This window comes from Pan troglodytes, chromosome 6 (genome assembly GCF_028858775.2).
Source record: "Pan troglodytes isolate AG18354 chromosome 6, NHGRI_mPanTro3-v2.0_pri, whole genome shotgun sequence".
Lineage (NCBI taxonomy): Eukaryota > Metazoa > Chordata > Mammalia > Primates > Hominidae > Pan > Pan troglodytes.
The window spans coordinates 147,619,918-147,647,623 of NC_072404.2; the positions used below are offsets into that span (position 1 = coordinate 147,619,918).

Here is a 27,706-nt window from a genome sequence, read left to right on the forward strand (position 1 = left end):
AGCCATTCATTGCTCCACACTTTGGATGAAACCTGGAGTTATCTCATTTCCAGGACTTATTCACTATCTTTATTAGCTTCTGGAACAGCTATCTGCTTTTCTTAGCTTTTCATTTAGGTGGGTCCATGTGAGACAGGGACACAAGTCCTGCACAGGTATTATGAGTCCTGGGTTCCAGCCACAGCTCTGCCCCCCAGTTTCCTGGGTAAACTTGGACAAGTCTCTCCTGGGCTTCTTTGTGATGATCTGAAAAATGAGGAACTGGGCGGGTTAGGTCTGAATTCCCTCTCAGTCCTAACATCCTAAGCTCCTTGTTAATGCTCTGACAAAGTCTCTCAGGTCAACCTCATCTCACTTGTTTGGTTTTCATGGACATGTATAACAATGGCACCAGGTCTACCTTCAAGAAAACTTTCTCTTGAAGACAATCATCTGGGCAGCTAGAGCTTTCTCATCTTAAAGGTAAACAACCCAACTGCCTGTAGTCTTTCCTTATGGAATATTTCTATTTATGATTTAACCATTTTTTACGACTCTCTTCTGAACTTGATCTAGGTTCTCTCCACTCTTTTTAAAGTGTGGACATTCAAATTGGGGAGCCAACAGGATTCTGACAGTCCAAGTAGAAAGGTTACCATTATTTGAGAGCTAGGTGCCACCTCCTTCACCTTGCCAGGACCTTCCCAAGGAAGGACAGAACCAGGGAACTCTCCCAGGCCCCACCATCAGGCAATAGTCTCCAGCATGGCCAAGGCCTCCCAGACTGGCTGCACAGCTCTCCATCTCTATCATTGCTTTGCCTCACTCTCTACCCCACGGTTAATTCTGCAAAGCATCAGAAGTTTTTCTAATACTTTAAATCACTTTTGAAAACTGGATTTAGTCCAACCATTTATCTTAGTATAAATGTATTCCCTTATGTCCCCAGTTACTATCCACACCTTGCTAGTACGTTGCACAGGTGGCCAGATGGCCTCTGAGCCACCTTGCCTCTATGATTCTCTTTCCCCAAATACCTAGACTTGCCACTCACAGCCTTACACCATACAAAGCTGCCTCCCCCATCCCCCAACTCCAGCTCCTCTCCTGACCCTGGAACACAAACCACTCCAGATGCAGAGCCACACGATTAATTAAAACCACCCCACGCCGATTAAAGTCTTAAGCTGCAGTGCCAGGCATGCTAATTAACTGAGTGAGGGAATTCAGACCACAGGAAGAGGTGAAAAAAGAAAGTAAGAGGGGCGGGGGAGGGACTTCTGTTTGGAGAACAAATCAGATGGTGATGTGACCTAAGCTGCCATAATGATAGATTGTCTCAGAGACCACAAAATATTGAGGTCTGTCCCCTGGCCACCAGACTCTAGCAAAGGTGTTGATTGATGTGGCTGCAACTTCACCTTTGCTGCTTCTAGGGATGGGAGCCCCATCACCTCTGGGGACCTCCATGTGTGCATAAACTGTGCTTGGGGAGAAGGATTGTGTGCAGGGTTAGGGTAGGGTCTGTACAACATTGTCTTGGGACATCGTCCTGGCTTTGTGCAAAAACCTATTAGGCAGTTTAGCAGTTCCTCAAAAAGTTAAACAGAATTACTATACGATCTGGCAGTTTTGCTTCTGGGTACACCTGCAAAACAACCAAAAGCAGGATCTCAAAGAGACATTTGCACACTCAGGTTCATAGTGGAATTACTCACAATAGCCAAAAGATGGAAGCAACCCAAATATCCATCAACAGATGAATGGACAAACAATATGTGGTATATCCATACAATGGAATATTATTCAGCCTTAAAAAGGAAGGAAATTCTGACACATGCTACAACATGGATGAACCTCGAGGACATGATGCTAAGTGAAATAAGCCAGACATAAAAGGACAAATACTGCATGATTCTGCTTATGTGAGGTGCCTAGAGTAGTCAGATTCATAGTGACAGAAAGTAGTATGGTGGTTGCCAGGGACTGGGGAAGGGAGGAATAAGGAGTTACTCTTTAATGGGCAAAGACTTTCTGTTTGGGCAAATGAAAATGTTCAGAAGATGGAGGGTGGTGATGCTTGCACCACAATGTGAGTGCACTTACAAATGCACACTTAGAAATAATTAACACTGTGAATTTTTTAATGTGTATTTTACCACAGTAAAAAAGTTGAAATAATCCTTTTGAGTGGACTTGACAAATTATTTCATCTTCGGCATGGCAGCATGGATATGAAAACACCTGTTCTCTGCTTAGCTCCTTGGGTCAAAGGGGAACAGCTTTTGCCGGTAGACTAATACAATCATCTTTATGAAATATTCTGATATCTTTCAGTCAAAAGATAGGCATCACTATTCTTTTCAACGTAATCTCAAATGGGTTTTGGATAAATGTCTCCTATCATGTATCATTACATAACTGGCTCTGTTGTTCTCAAGGTCTGGATACCTGTTTCCTGATTTGGAAAAATAATGCCATAGCCTTGTTCTTCCTGGAAATTTTCCTTACCTCTCACCCATTCCAAAAGGCCTAGACGAGGAGCTCTCAATTCAAATAACTCACACGAGGTCAAATGGCCCCTCATTTTAGAAAATCCTCCTGCTGTTGCTCAAGCTCTCCTTTGGTATTTTTCATTCACAGTTATGGCCAGAAATCACTCGTGTGCCCTTCCCCATTTACACTTCCTTTCCCCCTAGATCACCTTTCTGGGAATCTGGGTGGTTTTATCCTTTTGCCACCAAGGTAAGCTTCCTTAAATAATATAATGTAGTTTGGTCTGGTTTTAAATGATTGTAAATAGAATTATCATTTGCTGTTGTACATGCAATCATCATCATCATCATCATCATCATCCTCATCATCATCCTCATCACCATCTTCCTAACCTGTCCAGTTCCAAAGGCCACAAATTTACAAAACAATGGCCTAGCACAGCAAGGCAATGAATGACTGAGAAGAGAGCAAAGGGTCCCAAATCAGATTTTAAGTCATGGCCTTGGTCTTCATAAGTTTCTCCATCTGATGAGCTGAGCCCATTGCTTGGGGACCTGGGAGGCTGGGGGTCCTCCATGGCAGCTGGAGGAATTTTTACAGCTTCTGAGTCCTGGCCCCCATTGCCCAACTCCCACCTGGTTTCTCTGATATTTCGAAAGATGCTTTCCTCTGGCAATAGGGTCCCACTCTGCCTGTTGCTGCTCACATTCTGAAGGGTGCCTGCTGTTCTGCTGATTACATTCAGAAATGTTCCATAGATATAGCATGCAGTCTCTGTGTGTATCTCTAATTTGTTTAAGCATTTGACATTATGGTCAAAATGTGAGTTATTACTCCATTTCTACTCTTATAATTGGATGCTAATGCAACGATGGCTACACTGAGCCTGATGGTTGGAATTAATTCAAATGTCCAAAAGGTTTCTTAAGTACCCAATTTCCTTCAAAACTGTCAAAAAAGAAAGAAAAAAAGAGGCAAGATGACCCATTAAGAAACTCCAAGAGGCTGCTGGAGGAACTGTCAAGCTGTGCAGATGCTGCACTTGGTGCTGTACCTCATGCTGTCCTTCCTTGTCACTGTCCCCGAGCAGAGGAAGTAGAGTTGAGAAAAGTAAGTCCTTTTCTGGCAAATTCTTAGCTCAGTAATACACATGGGTCTTAGTGGCACGGTCTTGGGGAGCTCCTCAAAGCATCTCCACCCGCCTTCATCTCCTTTGGTCACCACTGGCTGCCTTTCCAAGCTTTATTTCTGCTGGCCAGGGACCACATAAAGGTTTTGTGGAATCTCCCTGTGATGGCTCCAAGGCCCTCACTGCCAGGGCTGCAATTTGTGGTTGAGCAGTGGCTCAAGAAGCTGTGCTTATTTCAAGTCACTCCACATGCCTGGAACCCTGTCACTCCTATTCTCTTTGCTCAAAGGTGGCAGGTATTTCTGAACCTGGCTAACAGGTAAGAAAGGCAGATGCCAGAAGGCTGGTTCCAGGCTGTGGCAGATTGTATTATGAGTCCCAATTCTTCACTCCCTAAAAAGAAGGCTTTTATGTCTCCACCCCTATGGCCTCATGGTGAATAGAGAAGTGGTGTGTACTTCCCCACTTCTTGGCTTTGGGCACGGCCTCAGAACTCGATTGGCCAATGAATGGTAGGAAACACGAGGCAAATGAATGCTTCCGATGTGCTTATGTGCTCATCTTTGCCTTCTGTGCTTCTGTCATTGCCATGAGAAGAGCTTCCCGAAATAGCTGTTTCCTCTTCAGCCTGGGCCCCAAATGAACCCACATGGAGAGAGACCTGAGCCCAAACCACAGCCAGGAGACAACCCTGGCTGATGCAGCAGCTTGAAGCAGAACTGCCCAGCTGAGTTGAGCTTAGGGAGCTGACATGCAATTGCTTTGCAGAGCCATGGGTGTGAGGATTCATGTCTATTGTATGCAAGTGAGTTTTGGGCTGGTTTGTTACAAAGCTTTATTGTGGCAATAGCTAGCTGATACACAGGTGCTGGACAGAAAGTTACACCAGGATGCAAAGGTCCCATGAAAGGTAGAGGGCAGAGGTCAGTCAAATGGAGGAGGGGGAAGGTTGCAGTGTGGTAGCTTCTTACCACCCTGTGCTTCAAATAGGTCATGCAAACATTGATGGCGTATGTACCTTGTACAAGTTCAGAAATTATTGAAAGTCAGATCTAACGTGATAAATGGCCCTTCTCAGTACCTCCCACGCTGGCCATGCTCTTTTAATTCTATGGTCATAGATCTACAGATCTCAGGAAGGTCTAGCCCCTCAGCAAAGTACTGAAGAAGACTCTGGAAAGAGAATACAGCCCTCTAGATGTGGTCAGCTGTTCAGAAGCACAGATGTGCTTCAGACCCCTTTTACTGACCGTCTGGCCGCCCAGTGTCAGAAAATGATTTTTTTTTTCTACTTGGCAGCAGTAAAAACTCCTTGGGAATGATTTGCCTTGAGATTTGCAATTCCTCCTGCTGGTGCTTGGGCCATGGGGCTAATCCAGCTGGGCCTCACTTGAGGGCAGACAGAGGCACAGGGTCAAGGGCAGCGGCCTTGGCTACCACCACTGTCCCTACCTGCCTCTAGGCAGGACCTCTGGGGTCAAGGTTGATGATATTTAGAATAGCAAAGGCAACCGCCCCAGGGCATGAGGCTTGGGGAGCTGAGGTTCCAAGCTGTAATCTAATCTGTGTGTCTGAGTGACCTTGAACAAAATATTCCCATTTTTCATGCCTCACTGGATTCATTTTCAGATTAGGGGCATCCAGTCCTGCTCTGCCTTAAAGAATTGGTCACAAAATACTACCAATACGAATGATTTGGGAAGCTTCTTGTAAATGAAAAGTAGCAGATGTTGTGGAGGGCTGCAATTTGTTGCTATTAATAAGAATAAATGCCTAATAGGAAGCCAGTTTGCTCTGGGAACTCGGACAGCCAAGGAGCGAGTGCCGACGCCGGAATCATCAACATATGTTGGTCCTCATTAGCAAACGGCAGTAGCTGGGAAGCTGGGCAAGGAGCTCTCAGCGTGCTTTCTGCAGAGCGTCGAGAAATCACCCCATCCTCAGGCTTCCCAGTGTGGGCTGCGCTAAAATGGCACGTGATCGTTATTAGCCAGACCCCTTGCCAAGCGGGAGAGCGATCCCCTTCCCTGATGCACAGATGGAAAAGCCATAGCCCAGAGGGGCTGAGCAGCTTGCCCAAGGTCACGCAGCAGGGCGGTGGCAAAGGTGGAAATTGAAATGAAGCTGGGGGCTGGAGCCCGCCCTCGGGCCTGCCAGACACCACTGGCTCCAGGAACATAGTACAGGGGATTGAGAAACCTCTGGTCCCTCTGCTGAACACAGGTCCTGTGTTGAAAACTTCACAGCATTGCAGGCTACTTACTATACTACCAGGAAGGTTTGGCTGAGTTCAGGGGCTGAGGAGCCCCTCCTACGGGCAGATCACCAAGTAGCAGCCCTGAAGAGAGAATGACAATTGGTCTCAGCACAGCCTCCTCCTCCAGGAGGTTTTCTTACTCCTTCAAATGTGGTTAGGGAGAAAAATAGAGTTTGAAATAGTTTTATCTCAGGGACAAGTGAGAAGCAGAGATCTGGGAGAAAAACAGACCTGGGTTTGGATCCTGGATCTGCCACCACTGTGTGACTTGGACAACTTATTTAACTTCATCAAGCCTCTTTTTCCTCATCTAAGTACCCTGATGGGTTGTTTTGAAGAATAATTGGGATGACACATATGAATGTATTAGTGTTATGCTAATGGAAACTCTGTTGTTCCAGCATCTTCCTCCGATAAAATGCCCCTGTGATGGGTGGTGCGAAGTCATCTCTCTTCACTCCACTACACCTAGTACTCAGCTCATGCGCAGTAAATGAGAAAAGTGAATGAATGTTTGCATGCACGCATAAATAAATAAGTGAATGAATGAATGTGGTTCCTATTACACTTGTACGTGTTCCAAGAATCCCCTGGAGATCATTTATTTGGCAACCTTGGCTCTACTCTAAAACCTATCATTTCTGGATTATTGCCACAGATTAATCTCTTAGTGTAAAGGTTAAATCCTCTCCTTTCTCTGAGCTCTCATGCTCACATTCACACACAGGCTCAGGAGGCCCGACTTCCTGACTTCCAGGGCTGCGGGGTTGCAATGTGTGAGATTCTCTAGCTAGGCAGATCCTATGCATTTGACAGAGGAGACTGCAGCCAGAGCAACCCCGCCAACATGGAGGCCCAAAGGAATGGGGGATGAGAGGAGTGTTCTGGCATTCACACAGTTAACAAGCTGAGAGGGACCTTGGAAACATTCTAGCTGCCAATCCTCTCATTTTTCAGATGAAGCTCAGTTGCTGCAGGGATTTGTCCAAGGCTACATGGCTACCAACACTCCTCATTTGATACCCAGTCCCTAGATACTGACTCCTGGCCAAAATGCCCATTCTTGACCCCGTCTTAAGGTCAGGGCTGAAGCAGGGGCAGAGCCTCAGGGCCCCACATCCTGGAGAAAAATTAAAGTTTCCCTCCCCATCCCCAAGCCCAGCAGGTGGGAAGGGGCTGTTGTCCTGGGGATCAAAGTGCTGCTCCTGTTCCAGCCTTTTTTTTTTTTTGACTCTGTGTACATTGGGTATTTTATTAGAAACTTTCATGTTACTGCTACGTAAACACTGCTTCAAAATAATACATAAGTTAAAAACTTGTCAAGCAAGTTCTTCATCAGCTGTACTCCTAGAATTAAACACACATCACACACATACAAGTCACCAACTCCCACAAAATGTTTAATTTAACTGACCTTAAAATTTGGAGAAAAGTACCGGTTGGCTTATCTTTTAGCAAATGACACAGACAAAGACTATGGCCCCTTCTGAACTGGGACCGGGAACCTGCTGTTGTGTGTTTCCCAAGCACAGCCTGCTCAATGGGAGCCTTTGTTTCTGCAGCCAAGAAGAAGGCGGGGAGGGGCTGGCACGTTGACACCTAACTCCCGGCCCAGGCAGCGGAGCCAAGCTAGTCCCCAGGCATATGCTGAGGCTCCCTAGCTGGCTGGCACTGGCTCCTTGTGGGAAGTGGCAGGGCAGGCTGGGCAGGCACTCCCTTCTCCATCTAGCACCTGACCCTTCTCTCTGATTTCCTTCTAGCAAGGGCTCTGCTGACTAGCGTTCCCAGCAATGCTCTGGCTGTTCAAACCACAAAAAACCAGTGTGTGTAAATGATACATTTTGTGAATGAGTGCACAGCAGCCCAAGGGGGTGTGCCCAGATGTGCATGTCTCAGCACAGGAGTAGCATTTGCACACACCTATGGGGGGCAGAAGTGTTCTGGACCACAGGAGCACGTGTGCAAATAAACACATCTTTCCTCGCAGGCAACCGAGGCTGGGTATGAGGCTTCTCTGGCTAGGAAACAAACATCTTTTTTCAAAAAGGGATTTGACTCTGGGAAAAGTTATGGTGCTCAAATGATTGGAAACTGATATTCCTGAAGGAGAACCTTCTAGGTTTATCAACATAGGGCCCCACTCTCAGAAGAACAGGTGCTGCTGGCTTAGAAAGGAGGCAGAGACGACAGATGACCCAAGGAATTCTAAATCATCTTCGTTTCACCCTATCTCCTGTCTCAAGGTACCCACCTAACTCTCCTGAACTTATATGACTTTCCATTGCGGGATCAGGGCCCAGCCTGCTGCTGGGGAAAGACAAAGAGGGCCCTCTGGTGTCTGGGTCATCCTGGACACAGGCAAAATGTATCTTCTTCAGTAAGAGATACAGCTTTGAGGGCATCTTCCAGTAATTCTTCAAATATGAAAGGACAATTGTTAAAATGACAGCATTCTAAAAGTTTTTTTTTTTTTTTGAGATGGAGTCTCACTCTGTTGCCCAGGCTGGAGTGCAGTGGCGTGATTGTGGCTCACTGCAGCCTCTGCCTCCTGGGTTCAAGCGATTCTCCTGCCTCAGCCTCCTGAGTAGCTGGGACTACAGGTGCACGTCACCACACCCGGCTAATTTTTGTATTTTTAATAGAGACAGGGTTTCACCAGGATGGTCTCAATCTTCTGACCTTGTGATCCACCTGCCTCAGCCTCCCAAAGTGCTGGGATTATAGGTGTGAGCCACCATGCCTGGCCTCTAAAAGGGTTTTATGCCTTATGCACTGTCGGTGAGGGTTTAGATTAGCACAACCATTTTGAGGAGTAATTTGGCAGTTATTACTAAAACCTAAAATGACCCAGAAAGTCTTCCTCTTGGAATCTTTCCTGCAGAAATACTAGCACCTAGACACCGGTGGTTGGCTGTGGATATTCACTGTGGCTTTGTATGTAGTAATGACTGTTTGGAAACAACCTAAATATCCATCCACAGGGGGCTGGCTAAAAAAATCGTGGCACATCTACACTCTAAGATAATAGTCTGTATGTACTAAGATGGATGAATGTCTATGATTCATATTTGAGTTAAACAAATTTTATAAAAAGGGTATATTAAGACTCAATGTTTGTTTTCAAAAGACAACTGTGCAGCTGTGTATACATATATATGCAAACCTCGTGCAAAGAATAACTTCTAGAGAGAGAGTTACATATCTGCTAACAGTGGTTAACTTTGGGGAGTTTGAATTTTTCCACAGACAGGGTATTATTGACTTGGGAAATTAAAATAATATTTTAAAGATGCTTTAACCTTTAGTCTTTTAAACTAAATTAACTGTGCAGCTCAAAATTTATTTTAGGGTGACAGCTTGAATTTTTCTTTTTTCTTTTTTTTTTTTTTTGAGACAGAGTCTCACTCTGTCACCCAGGCTGGAGTGCAGTGGCGTGATCTCAGCTCACTGCAACTTCTGCCTCCTAAGTTCAAGCAATTATCCCACCTCAGCCTCCTGAGTAGCTGAGAGACTACAGACACACACCACCATGCCAAGCTAATTTCTTTTTTGTATTTCTTTTTTGTAGAGATAGCAGTTTGCCATGTTGGCCAAGCTGATCTTGAACTCCTGACCTCAAGGGATCTGACTGCCTTGGCCTTCCACAGTGCTGGGATTATAGTCATGAGCCACCACGCCCAGCCCAACTTTTCTTTATACTCACAAGATTTCTAATATTCTGGAACTATGGAAAGGGCTCTTGGCTGCTTGGTCTCTCCCTCTTGGTTCACCTTCTGACCAGTAGCACCCTAGAAGTGAGCCCTGGGCCATGGGGGAGTTTTCTCCTTATAAAATTAACTATCCCATATTGGGTGGGAAAGTCATTGTTTGGCAATGCCTTATTCAGTGATGTCACCTGTCCGCCCAGAAGCTTCCTGCAGAAAACCCACACCAATTCCACCCAACATGGAGAAGACTCCATCTCTCCACAGAAATTACTGGGCAAGGACCAGGGCACCTCTGCCTACAGCCCCCACATGTGCAGACGCTATCACGCACTATGTGTGCATCAGTTTAGTTTCCATGTGGAGGAGTCATGGTGTGCTGGGACATCACTGGGCTGGGGGTCCTAGGACCTGGGCTGTAATCCTAGACCCGTTCCTTACTTCTGCAAGCCCTTAGCAATTGTCTTCATCTGTCTAGCTTTCAGTGTTCAACATAAATTGATCTCTATTGTCCTTTGAAGCCAGAAGATTCCATCATAACTAACTATCTTAAGGCTGGAAAAATCTCCAGGAGTCTCACTCCAGGATCTCCCTCAATTTTATTCTCATCTTGGTTACTTCATCTATCTGTATGATAGGGACCCTCAGCTCTGCCCTTTCCCTAGCTCTTGTGATCTCAAAAAAGTACAGTGATATCAATCTGAAATATACTTTGAATTCTAAGAAAGGAAATTGTCGCAACTTCTAATGATGAATTATGAAACCACTAGAGTTTACTGTGGCCATTTCTATCTATCATTAACATAAACAATTGTGAGGGTGAGTAAAGGGTTGTGTGCACATCCTTTCTGAGAGAATGGAGAGAGCACAGGCTTCTGAAGTCCTAGATTCAACTCCTGGCTCAGCCACTTATCAAAAATGTGTCTTTGAGCCTCGGTTTCCTCCTATGCATAAAGGGAGCAGTATTAGGTGACGATTAAATCCTGTTGTCAGTGCTCAGCAACGTCCCTTCTTGCCTTTCTCTGTGTGGGACTGGGAGGACAGTCAGGGGACCCAGTGGCACTGTGCCAGCCTTCATGCTTTCTAGGCTGCAGACGTAATGCAGAGCTTCCCGCTTCCATCTGCCAGGAGCTGACCCCACCAGACTGTAGTAGTAGGCCAGTTGCTTTCCATTAGGAAGTTCGTTTTCAAGGGGTGAGTGGTGGTGGTGGTATGGATAATGCATCCATTTCACATTTTGCGCATCTGGGGAGTCTGATCTATATCCGACTAAGGCTCAGAATAGATTCCCCATTCCAAAATGAGAAATGGCTATTAGAGCTATATTTAGACTAGGGGTTCAGTGAGCTCAGAAATAATTGCTGGCCCTGGGGTGGAGATGGGGTAGGAGGAGGCTAATTCCAGGCTAATTTGGGCCCATTCTCAGGGTGGGTGGCCTGGGGGAAGGCCGGGAGTCTCAGCCACCCTATTTCTGTCCATTCAGGCCTCTGCTACAGCAACAGACAACCCCCAATACCAAAATGCCATTGCCTATGACAGACAAGCTCAGTAGACGGAGAACCTGGGAGAAGGATCTAAAAGTGTAGCAGCCCACAGGGAGGGGCAGCAGATAGGTGGAGGCTTTTAATAACTGAATGTTAGTCAGGAGTCTGTGGGTCACAGGGGACCTGGGACCTGCTGCTGCTGGGACCTGGGCTGTGCAGTCTGAGAGCTGATGCTTAGATCTTAACTCTGCCACTTAAGAGCTGGGTCAGGCGCACTCAACATTTTCAAGCCTCTGAAAGCTATGCAGATTAAATGACAATAATACATGTAAAACACTCAACACAGCCCTAGACCATCCAAACCTAACACCCAGCATCTGTCCTTATAGGCACGACCACCATGGCCAACTCATCTTTTGGGTTTGCTTTTCCTGGGACAGACAACATTCACATTAATGCAAAGTTCAATTTTAAAATTCAACTTTAAAGGTTTCCAGATGTGTCCCTGTGATTGCTGAATACTTCAGCCCTCAGTTACCATATATGTAAGTGCTGGAAAAGGAGTCAGAACTGAAGAGAACTTGTGATGGGATCTCACAGTCTTATTCCTAACCTGACAACTGACTCCACTGGGTGATGCCCTGTGATCCCCAGGCCTAAAGAACCCCTCCCTATCAATAGGGCTTTGGCCACACAGCACAGCCCCAGAACTTTCCAACCAGTTCCCTGTCTCTTTCTCTCCTCTCTTCAGCTATTCTGAGAGCTTTTGCTCTGCTCTTGAATTGCATAGGAAGGAAAAGAGGAAAACCCCAGCAAGTAAGTTTTATTGCCCCAGCACCTGGAAAAGTTAAGAAAAGAGAGGGAACACTTCCAACTATCTGATGAAATGAGGTCAAGGTTATCTGTGTTCTTTATTTAATCAGGGTCTCCCCTGACCTCTGTGAACAGGCATAGCCAAAAGCGTGCCCTGGGTCTGGGATAGGAAATCATGCTGGCTCCTAGCCAAGCACAAGAGGCCGTGCTGTGTGCCGGCATGTTGGGACATGAGTTGGCACGGCACGTCTGGAAGGCCAGGGTCAGGCAGTGAGGCCCAGCATGGTGGTATTTGGCACAGAATCCAGCAGCCCCTGCTGTGACAGGGACATGAGGATGCAGCCTCCAGACACAATTAAACATGGGGCATTCGCTGAGTTTGCAAACAAACCTGCAGGATACAGGGCTGAGGCAGCAGCAAGAAAACGGATGTGACAATTCAGGGCAGGTAGCATGCCATACGTGGAATTCATTTTCAAATGCTTTTCTCCTCCATTAAGCCTGCTTCGGATGTTGCTGGGAATATAGCTTAACCTGGACCAGAGTCTGGGGCAGAGTCGGGGCTGGTTTGGGTTGTGTGCCTCCCCAGGCAAGTTCACCATGCCACTGCTTGCTGAGTTGTGGGCCACCCCTCAGGGATGCTCACAGTTTAAGGGGAGAATCAAGGCACTTACAAGGTGCTAAGGGGGAGGGAAAGGCAGGAATTTGGGGTCTAGGTTAATTGGCTCCAAACTTCACTGAGCAACAGAATCAACAGTAGATTCTGTTTTGCTGGATTTAAGATGCTGGTGCCTGGGCCAAGCTCTGAGCAGCAAAATCAAAATTCCCAGGAGCTGGGCATCTGTATTTTCTCAAGGCCCTGTACTCCTCCACTCATTCCCCAACCCATGACCCTGTTAATGGGCTGGGTTTGGGACAACTGGCCTTGACCATAGGGAGCAGAGGAGTTAGTGATTTGAGGATTATGCATTTTGCCCTGGAATCTGAGTGATACGGCAGGTGGAAGGCTATGGGGGCACAGGGACAGGGTGGGGGTGAGCATAGAGATGACTGGACAGCTGTACATGGCTTCCCCATTCATAAGCAATTTCACAGCCATGGTTGCCTATGACCACATTCTGGTGAGGTAGCCACTCAGGGAGGACAGCCTCCAGTTTACAGATGAAGACACAGGTTGGGAGGAGTTAAGCGACTTGCTCAAGGTCACGCAGCCTGTGAATGGCAGTGCCAGGTCCCTAACACAAGGTGTCTGTGACCAACGGCTGCTCTATGACATGGCGCAGCCTCCTTTCTCCACTCCAGTCCCCTCTCTTGCAGGGGCCAGGTGGCTGTAACTCTCTCGTGATGAGCAGCAGCTGCCTAATTGGTTGCAGAGGCAAGTTGTCCCAAACATCATGGACAATGATGAAGGCAGAGTTGGCTTGGAGAATTTCCATTCAAATATATCTTATAATCACTCTTTGGCCAACATGTTTCCCTCACAAGGTCTGTCTCCTTCTACATGACACACATCTCCAAATAAGGCTCTCTATCATCTGGGGCCTGGCAAGATTCTAGACAATTGTTCAGTGTGGTGGTGCAATGTCACCCTGGCCAAACCCAGCAGGGGCTGGTATGTCTGACTTCATGAGACTTTACCAATTATGGAATTGTTTCACTGGATCCAGGGGCTGCAGACTTCAGGGCTGGCCATATCCTGAGGCAACTGCTGCCTGGAGCTTGGTAGGGAATCTACATCCTGTCTTGGGGCCAAGGGTATGGTCTGGGGACACAGAGCAGCAGGATCCCACAGGTGGGCCAATTCTTTAGGACAACCTGACCTTCACAGGGCTCCCAGGCTGCTAGAACTGAGTGGGCCATTAGTTCTGACACAGATGCTCAGTTGTGGCCCTGTAGATTTGAAGGGAAGGCCGTGGGCTGGTTTACTAGGCCATGTTTTCCGAGGCATCTTTCCAGCTATGCTGAAGAGTCAGTCTGACCTTGCAGAATGTCTGTAGATGGAGGAATTGGAAGGGTCCTTCTCAGCTTTCTGTGCCATTCACCCTGGTCCAGCCAAGGGAGAATCCAGCAAAATCATTGACATGCAAAGGCATCTTTGGCTAGCATGGGCCTTAATAAAGCCAGCTCTCTGAGATGGAGGGTGTAGCTGGAAAAGGGTCATTGAAGGCAGAAAAGTTGGACAGAAAGCTCCACCCCGTAGGGCCCATCTAATCTCTGCAAGACTCCTGGCCTGGAAGACCACCCTGGTCTGCCCTCATGTCGGGTCACTGAGACTCAGCAAAGCCTGGAGAGGGTCTCCCCACCCCTGGTGCTTCTCTGGCCAATGCTTCTTCAAGGAGTGAAGGGAATCTGAAAACAGTGCAGACCAAATAGCTGCTGTGTCAACGAAAGGCGGCCGGGGGCTGAGCAAAAGGTGGCATTGGTGACACCACAGGGCATGAAAGGTTAGCTTTGCATGCCTCAGCTCCCTATTAGATTTTCCCTTTTCTTCTTCCTGCTTTCATTCTTTATCAGAAATTGCCTAGTGGGCTCTCTCTCACTCATACTTCAGCACGAATGGGCTGGCATCAGGCCGTTGCTGGCAGTGGCTGCTGCAGGCTTGTTTTTGGGAGCAGAGTCAAGGAGCAGAAGTGAAAGTCCTGTGTTCTCAATGACTCCAGGAGCAGGAGACCCTGCCTGACCATAGCCCCTGCCTTTGGGGCTGGCCTTTTCTCTTTTCTCACCACTCTCCTCCTTCCTGTCCCCTGTGATCAGTGACCCTGTGACACTCATGTGCACAATTCTGTAGGAGCTATGCTTAGACCTTTTGTGATGCTTGGAGAAACACCCACACCCATCCAGACCCCAGATCCAGGAAAACACCTGGGAAGAAGACAAAAATAACTATGAAAGCGTAGGTTGGCTGCACTAACCTAATTCTAGGACCAAAGAATCCCAGAGTTGGGTAAAAACTTAGTTGCCTAATCCAAACTTTTATTGGATATAACCACTCAATGCAGACATTTATGCTATGTGTTTGCCAGTTACATCCAATTTGAAGAAAAATAATAAGAATAACATCATTAAATATAATCAGACATGACTTATGAAAGGGTTTGATGCAACATTAAACTGTGTTTACTGGCACTGTTGCCCTAATTTATTGCTTGTGTGCCACGGTAATCTAATCATAATTACAAAAACAAATAGCTAGTAGCATTCTTTACATCTCTTGGTGACTTAGCTTCTAAAGAGGTCCCTCCTCCATCCCTAGCAGACAGTATTGAGCCACTTCAGGGTTTAGAGTTCTTAGGGTACCCTAAATGAATAGCACAGAAAGCTTGGATGGACCCTCCATCTACAGAGAGTCTGCAGGCTCAGACTTATTTCTCCGTACAGCTGGGAATATCACTCAGAGATCATGGCTTAGAAAACCAGCCCATCTAGCTGGGTGTGGTGGCATGCACCAGTAATCCCAGCTACTTGGGAGGCTGAGGCAGGATAATCACTTGAACCCAGAAGACAGAGGTTGCCGTGAGCCAAGATGGTGTCACTGCACTCCAGCCTGGGCAACAAGAGCAAAACTCCAACTCCAAAAAAAAAAAAAAAAAAAGAAAAAAGAAAAAAAGAAAAGCAAAAGAAAACCAGCCCATGGTATTCCCTTCAAACCTCCAGGGCTTGGCACCTGTGGGATAAGGTGTGCATTCCCAAGACCCTCCAGCCAGACTGGACTCACTGAAGCCTTTGTGCATCTCGGTTCTTCTATAGTGAGGGGCGGTCCATCCACTACCCACCAAATGAGACCTGCACACAGATGTTTGTAGCAATGTTATTCATAATTGCCAACACTTGGAAGTGAACAAGGTGCCCTTCAGTAGGCGATGGATAAATAAATGGTGTGGTACATCCAGACAATGGAATATTATTCAGTTCTAAGAAGGAATGAGCTATCAAGCCATGAGGAGATATGGAGGAACCTAAAATGCATATTATTAAATGAAAGAAGCCAATCTGAAAAGCCTACATTGTGTGATTCCAACTATATGACCTGGAAAAGGCAAAAACTATGGAGACAATAGAAAGACCTGTGGTTCAATGAGATATAATCTCATACCTGTCAGAAAGGCTATTATTAAAAAGACAAAAAATAACAGATGGTGAGGTTGTGGAGAAAAAAGGACACTGATGCACTATCGGTGGGAGTGTAAATTAGTTCAGCCCCTGTGGAAAACAGTTTGGAGATTTCTCAAAGAACTTAGAACTACCATTCAACCTAGCAATCCCATTACTAGGTATCAACCCAAAGAAAAATAAATTGTTCTACCAAAAAGACCTGCACTCGTATGTTTATCGAAGTACTACTCACAATAGCAAAGACATGGAGTCAACCTGGATGCCCATCAATGGAAGACTGGATAAAGAAAATGTGGTATATAGATACCATGGAGTACTATGTACTCATAATAAAGAATGAGATCATGCTTTTTATGGCCACATGGATGCAACTGGAGGCCGTTATCCTAAGCAAATTAATGCAGGAACAGAAAACGAAATACTGTATGTTCCCATTAATAGGTGAGAACTAAACAGTGAGTACATATGGGAACATAAAGATAAAGATGGGAACAACAGACACTAGGGACTACTAGAGTGGGGAGGATGAAAGGGGGCTGAGGGTTGAAAAACTATCTATCTGGTACTATGCTCACTACCTGGGTGATGGGATCATTTGTACACCAAACTTCAGCGACACGCGATTTACCCATGCAGCAAACTTGCACATACATGTGTTGAACCTAAAATAAAAATAAAAAAAAAAAGATCCGTGGTTTTCAGGGGTTGGACAGGGTTGGGGGAGTGGAGAGGGATGAATGGGCAGAGCACAGAGAATCTTTAGAGCAGTGAAACTCCTCTGTATGATATCATAATGGTGGATACCTGTCATTACACATTTGTCCAAACCCATAGGATGTACAACCCCAGAGTGAGCCCTACCGAAAACTGTGGACTGTGGATGATAATGATATGTCAATGTAGGTTCATTGATTGTAACAAAGGGACCACTCTGGTTGGGAATGTTGATAGTGGGGAACGCTGTGGGTGGACAGTGGGAGGAGGCAGGGGGTTTATAGGACCTCTTTCTGCTCAAATTTGCTGTGAACCTAAAACTGCTCTAAAAAATAGTCTATTCAAAAATAGTAAGTTAGAAAACAGGCAGTATACTACTGTTTTATCATTCCTTTAATGAATACACCTACATTCAAATGTCCTTCCTTGCTCTCACACAGCCAAATCTGACATGCCCAGGGGACGTGGAAGAAGGGGAAGGAACAGAACTGCCACCAGTACTGGGGCCACTGCAAAGGCTGAGGGACCCAATGTGGAGAGCCAAGGTTGGGAAGGATGCAGAATCCTGTGGCTGCGATGCCTGCGGTGGGCTGGAACAGAAAAAGGCTACTCAGTGAAATTTGGCAATGGACACGAACTCACTTTCTCTCTCCTAGCTGTGCTTTTCCTGCAGGGACTGAACAAGGGCAGTGTGTGCACATGTGGGAGTGCCAGAAGCACCAGTGCAGTCCAGATGTGCCCAGGCCCATCTGTGCATGAAAATGCAGACACACCCACACTATTTATCAATTAGTGTCTGCTGCTGCCAGTATCACCAGTTCTCTGCCTGATGAATGATGCTAGGCTGGACACGCCACACCCCAAGGTATTTCCATTGTCTGCAGCAAAGCCCACCAGGGGCTGTCAATAAACATTCCCAGCATAGCCTCTAGGCACTGAATGATGGGAGTGGGTCAGATGGGCACAGCCCTTCAGGACCCGGGCAGCTGCCGGCCAGCCTCGAGCAGTCCACTAAAGGAAACTGTTCCAGATGGTGCCTCCGAGCACATCCTCTGGGTAGCAGCCACTCTGCTCTAGTGCACAAGACATGGCTAGATTTCAGCCCCTACTCAGCCCCTTGGTGAGGAGTCCTTGTGCAGTGACCAACCTACACAACAGTATACTGTGGCTCTGTGAGCACCTACACACACAGTCCCAGGGAAAATGAGTGTATCTCAGAGATCCAGGAGACCCAAAATCAATCTCAGCTCTGCCTTACTTCACCAGCAGAGGTTGACCAAATAGATCAACCTCTCAGGGCTGCTGTTTTCTCAGCTGTAAAATGAGAGGCTCCTTCCTGCTCTAACAATCCAAGATATATGGGAAATTGAGAGTACATTTCCCTTCCTTTCCCCGGGTTGCCCCCCTTTCCCTTCTTGAACTTGACCCAGCCCTTCCAGACCAGGCTAAAACTGAAAATCAATTTTAATTATAAAAATCCGTTTACTGTATCAATAAATCATTCTGGCTCGGCTTGGTGGTGGGGAGAAGGTTACACCTGGAACCAAGCTCATAAGTCACTCACTCCCTCTGCCTTGCCGCTCGGGGGCCACCACCCCTCTGCTCCCTGCTCCAATATTCATCTCCGTCATTAGGCTGTGGATTATTAATGATGTCCTGGGCTGATGGATCGGAGCCCAGATGCTCTGAAACACATTGTGCTGGTTGTAACTTGATTTTCAGTGGACCCCTTGACAGCAAACCTTGAGATGGGCTTTTTCCCATTTCCATGGAGGGGGTAAAAAGGGGAGTAGGACTGTCCTTCAAGGTGCTCCCATGGCTGCAGGTAGGAAAGAGTTGGCGGCACAGAAAAATGGGGTGAGCCTGCCTCTCCCAGCCCACTTACTAGGAGACAGCACAGTGTTATGTACATGTCAGGTTCCCATGGCAATGAGACTTTTAAATTAATTAACTGATCAATTAATATTGTTGTTAGGCTTATTCCTTGCGTGCACTAAGGAGAGAGGCACCATCTGCTTTGGATGGCATTTCGGGGGAAGGGGGAGCTCCTCTGCTGGCTTAAGCTCAGTGGGGAGGCTGGGGAGGAAGGCAGAGATGCTGGGTCTAAGGGGTCAAATCATCAGCGGACTGCCAGTCCCTAGAGACCACTTGTCGTTCATGACTCCCTAAGGTCAGTGGTTCAAGTTCACACAACACTGCGTAACACCACAGCCCAAGGTTTGGATGGAGCTGGGGGCGGGAAGCCACAAATAGTGGGTGGCTCAGTGGAACCAATTCCTCTTACTAGGGGGGTTGAAGTCTCACTTCCTTTATGGCATGTGACCCCTCGTAAGCTTCCAGTGCTTTATGTTGAGTCTGGACCCCTGAGCCTTACATCCTGGCAGCCCGCACAGGACCACTGAGGAAAGCACAAGTCCATATGAGAGAGGGAGGCTGAGCTTCTCCCCTGGGTATCCACAGCTTTCCTGTTCTCCCTCACATCCATCTAGTTGGCAGAGATGCAAAATTGGAACTTCTGTGGAAAGGAACCTGGCATGGCTAGCCCACCACCAGTGGGGTGGGGACTGCAGGACTGGCCATGCCAAATGTGTTCTGGCCATGCCATCCACACTCACCACCACCCTGCACAGGCTTACCAAGAGGCAGGCATCTGCAGCACTTCCACCCTGCAAGCCAGCAGCCCCGTGGCACCCCATCAGAGCAGGCTGGGGCAGCAGCCTACTGTTTACTAGAGACATGCCTGGGCTGAGTTATGAGTGCCTCTGAGCCTCAGCTTCTTCACTGTAAAGTAGGGGTAAGAAACCCTACGTGGGTTGTTCTGAGAGCTTGTCACACTCTAGTTCTGGTTTGGAAGCTTTACCCATAGTTAGAAGACAGAGCGGAGCTGACACTTACAACCTAGCAAATTGTCCATTGCATGCATTGATTTTGTGGGAGAGAAAACTAAAAGTAACACTCCAGATGAGATTTTAGGATTGTTTATGGAGCACTGAACTCAAAATCAAAAGACCTGGATTTGAGAGCTGACTGCCACATATCGGCTGGGTGATTTTTGAGAAGTCATTTAACCTTTCTCATCTGTCACATGAGATAATGGTGCCAACTTCAAGGAGTTGCTGGGTAGGTTCAATGAGAGATTGTGTGGAAAATCGCTTGGGAAATAGCAAGTACTAAACAGATCCATGGCATCATTTCATTTGCTACCACTGTACCGTTAGCAAAGATAATTTAGAGTTCGCCTGTATCAAGCTTTCTAGGGTGCATAAATGATAGTAACTATTAACTTCTTGATTCAGTTCTTTCACTGCCTTCCATTAAGGCACCAGAAGAGAAATCATTTTTCCTTTTTTGTTCATCTGCTCGTCATTATTTCAGATATCCCGCTGCACTCAGATACGAGACTGAAGAAGCAAGAACGCTATAAAAAAGAAAGAATGAAAAGAAAGAAGAAAAGCAACTAAGCCCAGAGATGGATCCCAAAGCTGAAGAATTGGTTTAATTAAATTGAAAGCTCTGGTGCTTGTGGTAATTGCTATGAAGGAATCCATATCCCATCAGAACCCTCTCCCCTGGAGTTTGCTCCCTCTACTTTCTCTGCAGCAGGTACTAAAATTGCTTTTATCTTTAGGGAGATGCAGCCCACAGGGCCCAGAAATTATTGTGGGGTCAACTGTCTGGAGTGGGGCTTAGGGAGTAGTAGCAAATAATTCGGTCCAAACCTGGCTTTGACCTTGAATTTCCCCAACTTAGACCTCACTCTTTTTTTTTTCTGCAAATGAGGCCTCATATGCCCTGGTTTGCAGAGACACTTAAAAGTAGGCAGTGCTTGCTTTTGTGGCCCCTCTGCTACTTCTGCTATACACAGGGCGAGCTGGGTTTATAACACCACCTAAACCACAGGCCACGCTGGGCTCCTCATGCCCTGAGCTACCTCATCTACTCTTTGGGCATCATTTGGCTCTGGGAAATACTGTCGGTCCTCCCCGCTTTTTTTTTTTTTTTCTTTTTCTTTTTGTAGACAGAGTCTCACTGTGTTGCTCAGCCTGGAGTGCAATGGCGCGATCTCGGCTCACTGCAACCGCCGCCTCCTGGGCTCAAGTGATCCTCCTGCCTCAGCCTCCCAAGTAGCTGGGATTACAGGCGCCTGCCACCTCACCCAGCTAATTCTTGTATTTTTAGTAGAGATGGGGTTTCACCATGTTGGCCAGGCTGGTCTCAGATTCCTGACCTCAAGTGATCTGCCTCGGCTTTCCAAAGGGCTGGGATTACAGGCGTGAGCCACTGCACCCAGCCCTGTCTGTCCCTTTTAATGCTAATAGAGAAACTTGATCCCAGAAGTAGATAAAATCAGCTTTTAAACAATGACAAATGCAACAAGCAATGGCAGGCCACAGGAAGCAATTAGGAATAGTGAGTGGGAAGAGCCCTGAAGAGACCTGGGTTTGAGTCCCAACCACACCATATACCAGGTTCATAACTTTGAGAAACTCTGGGTGTTGAGTTTGAATTGTGCTTTGGGGTCAGCTGGGTCCTGCCTGATTGTCCAGGTTTCAAACCCATTCTAAGCATCTAGATCAAAACAGGTTGTTTCCATACTTTCAAAAACACTATTTTGTTTACCAATTATCAAGCATTTGTTAAGTGTCTATCCCAAGCTAAGTACTGTGCTATATTGGTCAGGTCAGGCAACGCAGCACCTTAAAAGTTGAAGAGAAGTCTTTGGAACCATTATTCATTCATTCAATTGAATGGTCAATTGGCATCATGAATCTAACAATTAGGAATTGGGTAGCAATATGAAGGGTGTGTATGGGAAGGATCAGGTGGCAGGAGAACAGCAAGAAGACAGGATTGGGGTCATTTTCAGTCCTGGGCAAAGAATTGAGCATGCAGACAAGATCAGTGGGGTCCTTCCTAGGTATTTATGAATCCCTGAATCTCAAACTGAATACCTTGTGTAGCAGAAGCGAGTGTACACAGACCCTAGCAGATACACATGTGAACCTGGGTAGTCCCTGAAGAACAGGACAGGGCTCAGCTGCAGGTACCGTGCACTATGACCCTGCCAGCCACACACATGGGCACTAACATTCTGAGCAGTCATCTAGAAGCCAGCAGCCAGTGCAGGATGGGGGTCCCAAAGGGCTTGGGGCATCCACAAACCACATGGTCACACCCTTAATGCCGAAGAGCAGGGGAAATGGAGGTGCACACAGTTCCTAACTATAACATGAAAAGGGATGGGTGGGAATAAGAAAAAGTCATTAGAAAAGAGGAGCTCTAAAATGGCTCAGAATCAAGAAGAAGTTGACTCAGTATCAATGTGTGGCTCAGCAGACATCAAATCCCATGATAAAGCCTTGTTTCCCTATGTTCACTGGGCTGGAACCCAAACTGAATCCAGCTCTAGGGAAAAAGAGAAGGTTTGGGGTAAGAGTGTGTGTATATGTGTGCTGTATGTGTCTGTGTTTGGGTGTGGGGGGGAGGGTAAGGAGCTGAATTTTAAAAATCCATCACAATCAATTATCACAAGTATGTCCATTTTTCCAGCCTGCTAGCCAGAGTAAAAGACTGTGTGCATTTGAAGTCTCCAACCTTTTAAAACATTACTGTGAAGTTGAAAGTTCCTGGTGTCTTTTGATTAAACATCGTGCTAGGTAATGACTGTTTTACTTCTTATTCTTTTTTGCCCCCTTCAAATTACTGATTGTTGTCTGACATTAGGGCCCCATTTGCTCTTAGGAAATTAACAAGCCTAAGAAACTCTTAATGAATTGAAACTCATCAAATGTTTGGAAACTATGGCAGTCTTAAGATTCTTTTCCTTTTAATCTATCTCTCTGTGAAATGTCTCATTTTTTTCCACATATTCACTTGGATTCAGACAGCTGCACTTTAGGAATTAGGTTTTGAGTCTTGCTTATCTGAAGTAGCAGGGAGTCACCTGCCCACAGAGGTGCAAGGGCTTGAGAACTTGGGTGGTTTCTCCAACCAGCAACGTCCTTACTGTCTTTCTGCATAAGCATCGACCTGGCTGCACCAAGTGATTTCTACTTTCCATCCAAGGGTGCCTTAGAGCTTTAATACATTTGAAAAGACATTTCTAGGGTACAGTCTGGTCATCAAACAGAACTACTTCCATTTTGGAATAAAGTGACTGGGCTTCAAAGGGATTAATCTTGTGTATGGGCCATGCCACCTGCTAGGGAGTTGTGAGCTAATGGTGGGCATCCTTGAATCCCATCTTATCTGGATAGTTTCTCCTTTTCTAATGTCATCATCATCTAGCAGCAGACCATATACAGAGGTTCCAGTTGAGACCTTCAGCTTTGTGAAGGGTGGGAATTCCTGAAACTGTCTCAAGGCTTGGGGTCTGATGAATACATAACCACCCAAGTAAGGAGCATCCAGGAGCAAATTCCACACTATCTCTTGCCTCAGAAGTCAGGAAAAATAATCAGGTAACTAGGAAACCCTGAGGAAATTTCAGTCATCAGTTCACCTTGGGAAGTGGAGTTGTTATGTGAGTGTTTATGTTCAGGTGTGTCAGTAGGAGGAGCCTGATGAGGATGAAGAATAATGAGCATAGCCCAAGGGGAACACTTTCCTCTCTAGTCAACAACCATTTCCAATCCTTGGACAACCAACCACACAGTCTCAAAGCCAGGTGTCCTTGGACACATGTGAATGGGGAGAGGGGTGTGCCCAGCTCACAGAGCCCTCAGCCCTAGAGCAGTTCTGACCTTGACTTAGTATATCTTCCAGCTAATCATGAGTCTAGACACACATGCCCCAAATAGTCTTGGTAGAGGCTTCCCAGGGTGATCCACTGCTGTTAAGCTACATGGTGGAGCTGGGAACCACATGGCAATCCTTGGAAACATCATGCCATCATCTCATGGTATTTAGATTCTCAGCTCAAAACTTAGAGCTCTGCCATTGGCTTCTTATATGATATGGAATCTCAGCTCTTCAATCCTCAGAATGCAGGAAATGGTTTCTTACATGTATTTGGAAAACAAGCATACTATGTAGAACAAATAACACCTCAAACCAAATGGAGGCTGTTGCGAGTCCTCACCATAATAAAGCAAAGGAAAGAACACGTGGGGTTTCTGCCCATGTCTGAGAGCTGAATTCTTGCTTCCTTGCTCCTGCCTACTTCTTAGCAGCAGGATCTTGGCCATCAAGAGTTAACTCCATCTGACTCTAATGCACGCACTGCCACCCAGAACAATAAGCCAGGCAATGGAGAATCCTGCCAGGACCAGTATTGATTGGCTTGCTTGATTAGTTGGTTAATTGAATATCACTGCTTTCTAATATAATTAAAACAAGATAAATACTGGGGCTTTGTCCCGTAAGCAAGTGCCATTAGTGATCATGGTGCACACCGTGATTAAAAATGCAATCGACTGGGAGGGTTATTTATGAACTTGCCAGCCTCTAGTGCCACTCCATGGTTTGCAGGGCCTTGAGATACAACGTGGCTGGCATAGAGCTCCCTAACCTGTCACGACTGCGCTGGTCTCTTAAGAAAGGAACTTATTTCACAGGGGAATGCATGCAGGTAAAACTATTTTATGCTTGCCCCTAGCTCCCTTGCTTTAAAGTATCAGACAGTGAAACTACAGCACCATGGAAATACCATGCATGACAGTTTCCTCCTTTGCCTCACTTTCCTCATTCCCAAATATAAGACTGGCTTTCTGCCCACTCTGTGCAATTCTTTATTTTACCCTCATCCAGTTTCACCATGAGTTTCAAATTTTGTTTGGATCACTGGTCTGCTCATGAGACACTTATGAAAAATTACCTGAAGCAAGGCTAGTTGGAGTGTGGCTGGCAGGAGGGTCATGGGTCTTATTTACATAGGAGCAGAGGGGATCACCCCACAGGCTGCTAAGAGAGAGAGCTAAATGCTTCATGTGAACAGCGTAGGTGCCTATGGACTAATCTACTCCCACATGACATCTCAGACTGCTGGTGCCTCCAGGAGGAGGAAGGCTGCCAGGCTTCCTGGATGACAGATCTCAGCCCTCTTTTCTTGGATAGCATCTGTTGCTTCCTCAGTTGACCAAGGAATGTTTGTGGCATGTCAATTGCTGGCCTTCCTGGTGAATGTGTGGTGTGGGGAAGGAGTATCATGTCACCTTTTCCTGAGTCCCGCTTATTGATGTTTCAGCTGTCCCTGTTTCGAGCAAGGGGACACGGTAGCACTTCATTTAGGGCTGGTGAAAGTCTCAGTTGGCAAGGCACTTGGAATACCTCCAAAAGGGGGGGCTATGTAAAAACAAAGTATTATTATTCTATTAGCTTGTGGTCTTAATATTTGGAATGTGTCCACATGACACTGGACACATGCGTTCTCCCCCACCTCTGGCTCTCCACATTGGGTCCCTCAACCTTTGCAGCTGCCCCAGTACTTGTGGCAGCTCTGCTCCTTCCCCTTCTTCTGTGTCCGTGGGACATGTCAGATTTGGGTGTATGAGAGCAAGGAAGGCCATTTGAATGTAGGTGTATTCATTAAGGGAATGATAAAATAATAGTATACTGCCTGTTTTCTAGCTTACTATTTTTGAATAGACTATTTCTTAGAGCAGTTTTAGGTTCACAGCAAATTTGAGCAGAAAGAGGTCCTATAGACCCCCTGCCTCCCCCGCCCCACCATCTGCCCTCCCATGACAGCCTTCTCCACAGCTCCACCAGACCTGTGAGCAAACATTACAGACCAGATGAGAGTGAAAGGATGCTGCTCATGATGCCTAGAGTGGCATGGGACACCACATCAGCTCTCTTCAGAACTGGGTAGTGTTTTGATGACAGGTTAGGCATGTCTGAAATAGCCAGCAGGTTCTGAAGGTGCAGATGCAATCCTACTGTAGAAATAACAAAAAGCTGACCCACTGGTGGGACTCTGACACATTAATTTTTTTTTCTGCCAAAAAAAGACCTTTTTTTTCCTGCCAACTGTTGCCCTTCCAAAAACATATCCCTCTGCAGGTTTTATTTTATTTTTATCTTTTTCTGGGAATGTGGCTTCATTTTGTTGTCCTTTTCCCTGAGTGGCTGCCAGGTTTGGATGAACAGGAACACGCTGCTGGGATGTCTGATATTGCTATTGCTAGATAGAAGAGAAAGGAATGAGGCAAATAGGGAGTCCTGCAGAGGGGAGAGGGAGCTGTCCCTAGTACATTATGGGAAGTCAGTGCTGAGGCCCCTACTTTTAATGGGAAATCACAAAGAAACGTGCTTGAGGGGTTGACAGGAATAATAAAAAACACCAGCATGCTCAGAATCCATTCGGTTCACCCTCAGGTTTCTAAGAACTAAACTCATCGTCCTAAATGCTTACTTGGAGAGAAACCACTATACGTAAAGAGACATGTATATATGAAGAAACAAGGACATAGCCCTACCTACAGTTTTATTTTTATTTTGCCATAAAATAAATGCTTATTAATTTCCATACCATGTATGGAGAGAGCTGCCACATGTGAATTTCTTTTAGCAATAATTGCCGTGCCCGTGACTCCTTAAGTTATATATGCCGCGGGAATAGTTTCCAAATAAGAACCCAGAGAGAGGGAGAGATTCACAGACAATAGCTTAAAAAGTCTAGAAATTATAGACCGATTGAGGTCAGCAAGAAACAAATTATTCAATATATCCCCTGAGGGCTAGAGCCAGACTTTCCCCTATGATTCCAAAATTACTTCGCAGTTTCATTAGGGTGAAAGGCAGTGCAGCCTCATGAGTTCAGAAAGTAAAGGTTGTTCCTTAAAATTTAGATAGACTTGACAACCACTGAGGATGGCATTTTGACATTCTGTCCCTGCTCATCAAAGAAGTTGCTCAAATTTGTGGGATAGAGGAATGAGAGCAAGAAGTATTTTAATTGCAATACCTTATGCTGTATATATGTCAATACCTCTATGAAAATTCAGGAAATCAGTACTGCTAATAAACCTGATGTACAGGCAGAATCATTTACAATGCGGAGGAGCTGTCCTCAAGTTCTGGTGCTGAAATACAGAACCAGAGAATTTTATCATTTAAAGTGCCTACACAATATGAATGAATGTTTTCTCCTGGCTCGAGTAGAGTTGCTGCTCAACCATCTATGACCAATATAAAGCTAAAAGAGTACTTGTTCCATCACTAGAGAATTACAGAAAAAGGTTTTTTGAAACTTTTCAATGCAGTGGAGATGAGTAGTACTCACTTATATCTGGTTCTTATTTTTTTCCGAGACACATAGAAATGGAGCTTCCCTACCCCCTTGCAGTTATGTGAGGCCATATGACTATCTAGTGGAATGTAAGTGAAAGTGAAATGTATAACTGCTGCACCAAAAGACTGAAGTCATTTTGTGACCATTCAGCTCTTTTCCCCCCACAGCAACAATAATATTGACCACGTTTGAGACAGAAGAGCCACAAGAGGGAATTAGCCTAAATTCCTAAGTGCCCACCTGGAAAGGATCCTCCTTGGAAGATCTGTCAGATCCACAGTAAACTTTGAATGAAAGAGAAATAAAATGTTATGCGTTAAATTCCTGAATTTTTGAAGCTTATCCTATTCTACCCTATCTCATCTTAATATACTAAGTTATTCATCTGGATGTCTAAAAACCATGACCATCACAATAAAACCTTACACTGCTATCAAAGTAATCAAATAAATAGATAGGGAAACAAGGAACTTTAGTCACTTAGGAAAAAAAAAAAAAGAAACATACCTGACAATGTCCCCCCCTCCACGCCAATGGTGACTGGTACCTAGCTTTATTTGGGAAAGCAACAAAGGAAATATTTCCAGAGGCTGAGGCACCTCTTTGGTATAGAAGTCCATTTCTGCACTGCCTTTTAAAATGGTCAAATAATCCATGTTGAATTTCTGATAATCAGAGTTCTATGTATAAAGAAGCCAAGGTCAACACCACTCTCATGAAATGATGGATGTAACTATCAAGCAGAGGTCAAAGAGGATCAGAATTCAACAGAGACCATGGGAT

The 27,706-nt window shown here is 45.9% G+C and overlaps 1 protein-coding gene and 1 long non-coding RNA gene across 3 annotated transcripts in view; one reads left to right on the top strand and one right to left on the bottom strand.

Moving 5' to 3' along the window:
* The window catches only part of PLXNA4 (plexin A4), a 451,572-nt gene that overhangs the window by 120,180 nt on the left and 303,686 nt on the right, over positions 1-27,706 (bottom strand). The window lies entirely within an intron of this gene.
* Positions 16,782-27,244, top strand: LOC107975951 (uncharacterized). The gene is made up of 5 exons (XR_001719511.4): positions 16,782-16,874; positions 17,130-17,554; positions 20,065-20,292; positions 22,240-22,346; positions 27,091-27,244. It is a non-coding gene; the product is annotated as an uncharacterized LOC107975951 (long non-coding RNA).